The sequence below is a fragment of the Myotis myotis genome, unplaced genomic scaffold (genome assembly GCF_014108235.1).
Source record: "Myotis myotis isolate mMyoMyo1 unplaced genomic scaffold, mMyoMyo1.p scaffold_m19_p_1, whole genome shotgun sequence".
Classification (NCBI taxonomy): Eukaryota; Metazoa; Chordata; class Mammalia; order Chiroptera; family Vespertilionidae; genus Myotis; species Myotis myotis.
The window spans coordinates 144,705,999-144,713,952 of NW_023416313.1; positions in this window are offsets into that span (position 1 = coordinate 144,705,999).

A 7,954-nucleotide genomic window follows, 5' to 3' on the forward strand; every position below is an offset into this window, starting at 1 on the left:
CCAATCACTTGACATGGCCTCTTACTGGCAACATTAGCCGTGTATATATACATAGAAGCCATAAGAAACAAAATAACATGAGATTCAATCAAGCACAGGAGAAATTGATCCAATCAGAAGATGTGGTAAACACTGGATGTATGAAGCTACTGCCTGCATTTCACAGCATATTATTGAAAGGAGTTTTAGGTATAAAATAGGCAGGTTTAGGGAGTTTTATGAATAAAGATGGTCCATGGGAGAGGAGTGCATAGGTGAGGGCTTGGAGCCACCAGAAGGCATACCTTCACAGACAAGAAAAAAAAAGGGGGGTGCCACAGGATAAGGGGAGAGGAAGACATCCATTCACAGAAGATAAGGAAAGCCTCAGGGTATGTGGAGAAAAAGGAAGCAAACTTTCACAGAGGATAGAGAAATGCCAAAAATGGGAGAAAGAGGAAAACAGATTTTCTCAGGAGATAGAGAATTCTACCACTGAAGGGGGAGAGCTAAAGGGGGGAGCTGATATCCTGCAAAAGAGTGACCAAGCAGAAGAGAATATGAAGAAACAAAGAACTACAGACTTTATAAAACTTGGAAAAAATGAGCTTAGTGGGTTACCCCCTTGGAACCCTTTCCTTACGTGGAAGTCTGTATTTGATTCCAATAAATTTCTACCCTTTTCACCTACCACCTTTTGTCCATGGCTTCATTCTTTGAATCCATATGGACAAGAACCCGGGAAAGAAATCACCCTTGCATCCTTCTCAGGAAAACATCCCGACTCATTATTTAATAGCAAACATTTTTTTATAAGTAGAATGAATGAGTACACTCTAACCAATAATAAAAAGTATAGTATAGTAATATATAAGCCAATAAAATAGTTGTATTATCATTATCAGGTATTAAGTAGAGTTCATAATTATATGTCCTATGCTTTTATAAACTATGTGTACCAGTTAATAATGTGGATTTTTTTCAAGAGATGGAGTTACACATATTGATATATATGTAATTTGATATGTATGCTATTTAGTTGTGTTGACAACAAGCTTCAAAACTTCATATCTCAAATTTGCTGAAGTTGTTAACATCATAGATATTTTTACGCTTAAAAATGTCAAATTTCATGCCAAAAAAAGAACATTTGTGGGAAGTTTTAATCCATTACTTTATTTTGAAGAAAAGTGCTGCTGAATACTTTGGGAAGCTTATGGTGAACATGCATCATCTCAAGATACTTGTGAACTCTGGTTTAAACACTTTAAAAGTGATGATTTCGATGTGAAAGGCAAAGAATGTCCAGGACAACTGAAAAAGTTTGAAGACCAGCAATTACAAGCATTATTGGATGAAGATGCATGTCAAACTCAAAAACAACTTGCAGAAAGATTAAACGTTGCTCAGCAAACAATTTCCAATTGTTTACAAGCAATGGGAAAGATTTTAAAGGAAGGAAAATGGGTGCCACATCAACTGAACGAAAGACAAATGGAAAACCGAAAAGTCATCAGTAAAATGCTGCTTCAACAGCACGAAAGAAAGTCTTTTTTGAATCAAATTGTGACTGGTGATGAAAAGTGGATTTATTTTGAGAATCCCAAATGCACAAAATCATGGGTTGATCCAGGTCAACCATCAACATCGAATGCAAGGCCAAATCGCTTCAGAAAGAAGACAATGTTCTGCGTTTGGTGGGATCAGGAAGGTGTGGTGTATTATGAGCTTCTAAAACCAGATGAAACTGTTAATACTAATCACCACTAACAACAAATAATCAATTGGAACCACGCTTTGATCATAAAATGACCAGAATGGGCCAGAAGACATGGCAAAGTAATTTTGTTTCATGATGACGCACCATCACACACTTCAAAACCAGTTGAAGACACGTTAAGAGATCTTGCCCGGGAAGTATTAACCCACCCGCCGTGTTCACCAGATATTGCTCCTTCAGATTACCTCTTGTTCCGATCGATGGCACACGCACTTTCTGAGCAGCTCTTCAAAACATACAAAGAAGTGGAAAATTGGGTCTCTGAATGGTTTGCCTCAAAACAAGTAAAGTTCTATTGGGACGGTATCCACAAATTACCTGAAAGATGGGGGAAATGTGTGGCTAGCGATGGACATTATTTGAATAAAGCACTTCTGATGTTTCTCTTGAAATTACTGGGTTTTCTTTGATTACAAAATCCGCATTATTAACTGGTACACCTAGTAACTGGCAGCAGATAAGACCTCTGTAATCCAAAGGTTTGTTTACAACAGCAGCATGTGAGTAATGTATTGCACTGTGATGGCTACGACATCACTAGACGTTAGGATTCTTCAGCTCCATTATAATCTTTTTTGTTAGTTAGTTTGTCTGTTAATCCTCACCCGAGGAAATTTTCCCATTGATTTTTAGAGGGAGTGGAAGAGAGAGGGAAATACCGAGAGAAACATCAATGTGAGAGAAACACATTGATTGGTTGCCTCCTGCACAAGCACCGACCAGGTCCCGGGCCGGGGTGGAGCCTTCAGTTGAGGTACGTGCCCATGACTGGAATCGAACCCAGGACCCTTTGGTCCACAGGCCAATGCTCTGTTCACTGAGTCAAACTGGCTAGGGCAGCTCCATTATAATCTTATCACATAGCCATCGTATATGCAGTCTGCCATTGACCTAAATGTTGTTTGTGGTACATGGCTATATCATTGGCTCATTTTATACATATTCAAACATTTCAAGTTACTTTATTCTTTAACAGTTGCACTGTATGCCATCTTATACCATAATTTGTTTAACCTATTTTATTTAAAATTTTTGTTAGAAAATGTACTTGAATGTGTAGTTATTGTAATGTACAAAGTTGAGCGGCACTAATGAGAGAATGTCTTTAGAATTCTTTCTTTAAAGTAAAATCCCTGGTGAATGATTATGAAAAATTATAGTTTAAATAGTTTTACAGGATACCATAAAACTTCCTCCAAAAACTGACATTGAATTACATACACCTCAACCAATGTTAAATTACTATGTCCATTTGTGTACATCTTTGCCCCAAAATAAACAGTTTGAATCTTTTAACTTGTGTCCCTATGAAAAATAAAAGCTTAACTTATGTGATTGTTTTGTTTATTCATGAATTTGTTTTTCATGTATGAGTCATTTAAATTCCTTCTATAAATTGTCAGATTCTAGCTTTTTAATGTTTCCCTATTGGGTTACCTTTTTAAAAAGATCTTTGAATTACAGAGGTCTTACGGTTGTGACACATTTTGCCTTGATAAGCCTTCCCCACTACATTAGCATTAAGGAAAACATTTTCTCCCAATACTTTGTTATTTCATTGTATATAAGTAAATATTTAACCTACCTGAAATTTGTATTGGTGTAGAAAATGTAATGAGCTATCTTCTTTGTTCTCAAATGGCTAGTTATCACACTGTATGTAACGAATGCATTATTCTACACTAATTATGAGATGAAGCCCATATCCTTCTAAATCCCCACATATACTTGGATTTATATCAGGACATTTTATTTCATTTGACTTACCAGTATTATCTATATTTTTGCCCACTCTCTCTTTTTAGGGTTTCTTATAAATCATTGACATGTACAAATTGTTATTTATCAGCACAATTTTTAGTAATGTTTATATTAGGCATTAATATTAGAAAATTTAAGACACTATATTCCCATTGAAAGAAAAACTACAGAAAAACAGAATCATACTTTCTTAAAAACAGAATTAACAGCTAGTTTGCAACCACTTCTCTAGCTTCATAGATGTTTGAGGACTTGATCAAATTCTTCTTTCAACAGTAAGTCAAAGAACTTAAATTCCAGATCTGACCAATGTTGTACTCTGCCAACTAAACAACTGTACCTTATGGGAAAGAGTCTTTATCAAATAATGTGTAACCAAAAAGGGAGCTAGATTCATAAGTTTGAAGGCTTTTGAGACTAAGCTAGGCATAAAACTGAATGGACTCCAGCCTGACTAATTTCTTAAACTGAGATGGTTGGCAACAACCCAGTGTCATCACTCATAACAACATGCAGCCCACATGTAGAATGAAAAGATTCCAATACTAAAGGCACAAATACACAAATAAACAATGTTCTTTAACTCTCCTTTTCTTTAATGTGTAGCTCCATCATCGGATATATAAAATAGATGTAATGAGGGCATACATTTTTGCAAAATGGAAAACAACTTCTGCCTATGATTTAGCTTTATGATTAATAGATATGAAATGCTGTCTATTTGAACAAGAAACCAAAGTACTTTTTTTTTTACTTATACAAAATAAAGTATCAAGTTTTCCTATTCAATCTATACTGTATAAATTCTTCCACCTAATTAAATTTTAAAATACCTGTTACTCAGGCACTCTCAATTGATCTCAAAGAATATTTTTTCATCATCTGGATATTGACAAGCTTCTAAATGAAACTACTACTTTTTAAGAAAAATAATATAGAGCAGTAATTCTAAAATCTAGATGACCACTTTATCCTTTGAAGGACTTAAAACACACATACACACACATATCTCTGGGGCTGGCCACTAGAGATTCCAATTTAGTAAGGGTGGCACATAACATTGAAACTATAATTTTTTTAATGTTGCTTATGATTCTGATAATTTGACTAAATGTTTTATGTTTTCACCCATTGTTATAGAATATGCACTGTAGACCTATAGACCATCAACATTAGATTATCAGTGGAGATAATGTTAAATGTATGAAACTAGGCTGCATTCCAGATACTCTGACTCAGAACATTGAATAGGACCTGGAAATTCCAGTCATAATTGTAATCCCGCTAGGTTTCAATAGCACTAAGTCTAATACTAAAAGGCATCATTGATAATAAATAGTACCACTGAAATAGAAATGCAGAAATAGATTAATTACAGTAACAGTCCTGATTTTGTATTTATTCTACACTTAATCATAGCAAAACATCTTTCATTACCAACTAAATCAATGTGATTTTAACTTTATTGATGTCATGGTTTTGTTTCTATCTAATATGAGGATTTGGTATGAATATATAATTTTCAAAGAGGTAAAATTTAAGCCATTTATATTTTAGTTACAGATATAAATATATTTAAATTCATTTACAGTAAAATTATTCTAAGATGACATTGAGGATCCATGAGAAATGGTTTTTCCTTAAAAAACAGTATTTGATTACCAATAGTAGCTCTCAAAGAAGGCTACTCAGAAAACAGAAAATTATCCAAGGAGTATCTATAATCACCTTTCAGAATGTGATGGTTAATTTTATGTGTCAACTTAGCTAGGACACAGTACCCAAAGTTACTGATCATCATCAGAGAGATGTAAATTAAAACAACAATGAGGTATCACCTCACACCTATCAGAATGGCTATCATCAACAAATCAACAAATGACAAGTGCTGGCGAGGATGTGGAGTAAAGGGAACTCTCATGCACTGCTGGTGGAAATGCAGATTGGTGCAGCCACTAGGGCAGGGGAGGGCAAACTATTTGTGAATGCGTGCCAAAACCAGCAAAATATCTGACTCAAAATTCTTCTGCGTGCCAACCCTAATTTTTTGAGAACATGTTACGCCTACTTGATATCTCATAAGGTGTACGCATGTGAAGAACCTTGAAGCAATAATAAAATTTGTTCGAGCGACAAAAACACAGTATATGATGATGATGAAAAATATATTTATTTTTTAATGTATACATGTACACTGATAGTCCGACAGAAAACTTTATGACTCCGTTTGATATTATCAGTGGGACTTTTGCTGCTGCATCACTGATGACAGAGATTTTACACCAGGTTTATATTTCGTGACCTTCAGAGCTATGCACGAGCTACTACTTTCATCCGTCAGGCTACTCCTATTATGAGACTTAACAAAATTCATCACTGAGAACAAAGATTCATAAGCATATGTGGATGAAACCAAAACACTGGTCGGATCTAGAAAGGCAGGGAGAGTTAAGGCAGAGGCATAGAAATTGCTCTTCCCCTCTCTCGTCAATCCATGTCTATGGTCTTTAAGATAACTTGTTATGTAAAATTATTTATTTATCTAAGATGCACCTACAATGAATTTATCTGAAAAATAAAAAAGTTGATATTAAGAAAAAGATTGTAAATGGAAGATTATAAGAGAGGGTTTCGCGTGCCAGCAAAAGTTACTGTGTGCCAGGGGTTGCCCACACCTGCACTAGGGAAAATATTATGGAGTTTCCTCAAAAAATTAAAAATGGAATTGCCATTTGACTTAGTGATCCCAGTTCTAAGAATATATCCTAAGAAATCCAAAACACCAATAAAAATAAATGTATGTACCTCTATATTCATAGCAGCAAATTAATAAGAGCTAAGATCTGGAAACAGCCCAAATGCCCATCAGTAGACAAGTGGATAAAAAAGCTGTGGTACATTTATATCATGGAATACTGTGCAGCAGTAAAAAGAAGGATCTCTTACCCTTTGAGACAACATGAAGGAACCTGGAGAATATTATGCTAAGTGAAATAAGCCAGTCAGAGAAAGACAAGTATCACATGATCTCACTCATCCGTGGAATCGAATGAACAAAATAAACTGATGAACGGAGTGGATCCAGAGACATGGAAGCCTGGAACAGAGTGTGGAATCTCTGAGGGAAGGTGGAGGAGGGTGGGTGGGTGGGAGGCTATCAACCAAAGAACTTGTATGTATATATGCATAACCCATGGACGCAAACAATGGGGTGATGAAGGCCTGGGGCAGGGGCCAGGGGTGGGCTGGAGGGGGTCAATGGAGGGAAAAAGGGGACAAAAAAATAAAAGAAAGAGAAATTAAGAAAACTATCCCACTTATAATTGCATCAATAAAATAAAATACCTAGGAAAAATTTAACCAATAAAGTAAATGACATGTACTCAAGAAATTATTAGACATTGAAAAGAGTGAAGAAGTGGAAGCATATACTGTGCTCATAGATAGAATTATCATTAAAATGTCCATAATACCCAAAGCAATCTATAGATGTAATGCAATTCATATTAATATGTCAGTCATATTTCCCAGAACTAGAACAAATAATCCAAAAATTTATATGGAAATATAAGACCTCAAAAAGCAACAGCAATCTTTAAAAAAAAAAAAAAAAGAAGAAGAAGAAGAACACGGAGGTATCACTCTACCTGATTTCAAATTATATGAGAAGGCTATAGTAATCAAAAGAGCATGGTACTGTTATAAAAACAGACACATAGATCAATGGAACTGAATAGAGAGGCCAGAAAAAAACAAGATCACAACTATACTATCAATGAATCTATGACAAAGGAGGCAAGAACATGAAATGGGTAAAAGCAGTCTATTCAATAAATGGTGTTGGGAAAATAGGACCAATACATGCAAAAAATATATCACATTTTTAACATTTTTAACCATACCCAAAATAGATCACCTTTTTTTTTTTTTTTTTTTTTTTCCCTCAGGTATATTGTTTGTTTATTCTGACACATGAGAAAATGGCTGGATATGCTTTGCATTTAGGGTATAAAATTGAACATTACATAAAGATAATAATAGGTATACTACATACATGTATGTATAGTGATACCTACATTAACATTTAAAAGATAATGATATTTTTGTTGTGTCTCAAATCCCTGTGTTATTTATTTATTTATTTATTTTTTTCCTTCTTCTGTTGTTTTTTTTTTTTTTTTTTTTTTATTGCTTAAAGTATTACAAAGGGTATTACATATGTGTCCATTTTATCCCCCCGCCCTAGACAGTCCCCTAGCCTCCCCTATCCCCCAATGTCTTATGTCCACTGGTTATGCTTCTATGCATGCATACAAGTCCTTTAGTTGATCTCTTACCCCCCTACCTCCTGCCCCGCAACCCTCCCCGGCCTTCCTGCTGCAGTTTGACAATCTGTCGAGGCAGCTCTGCCTCTGTATCTATTATTGTTCAAAA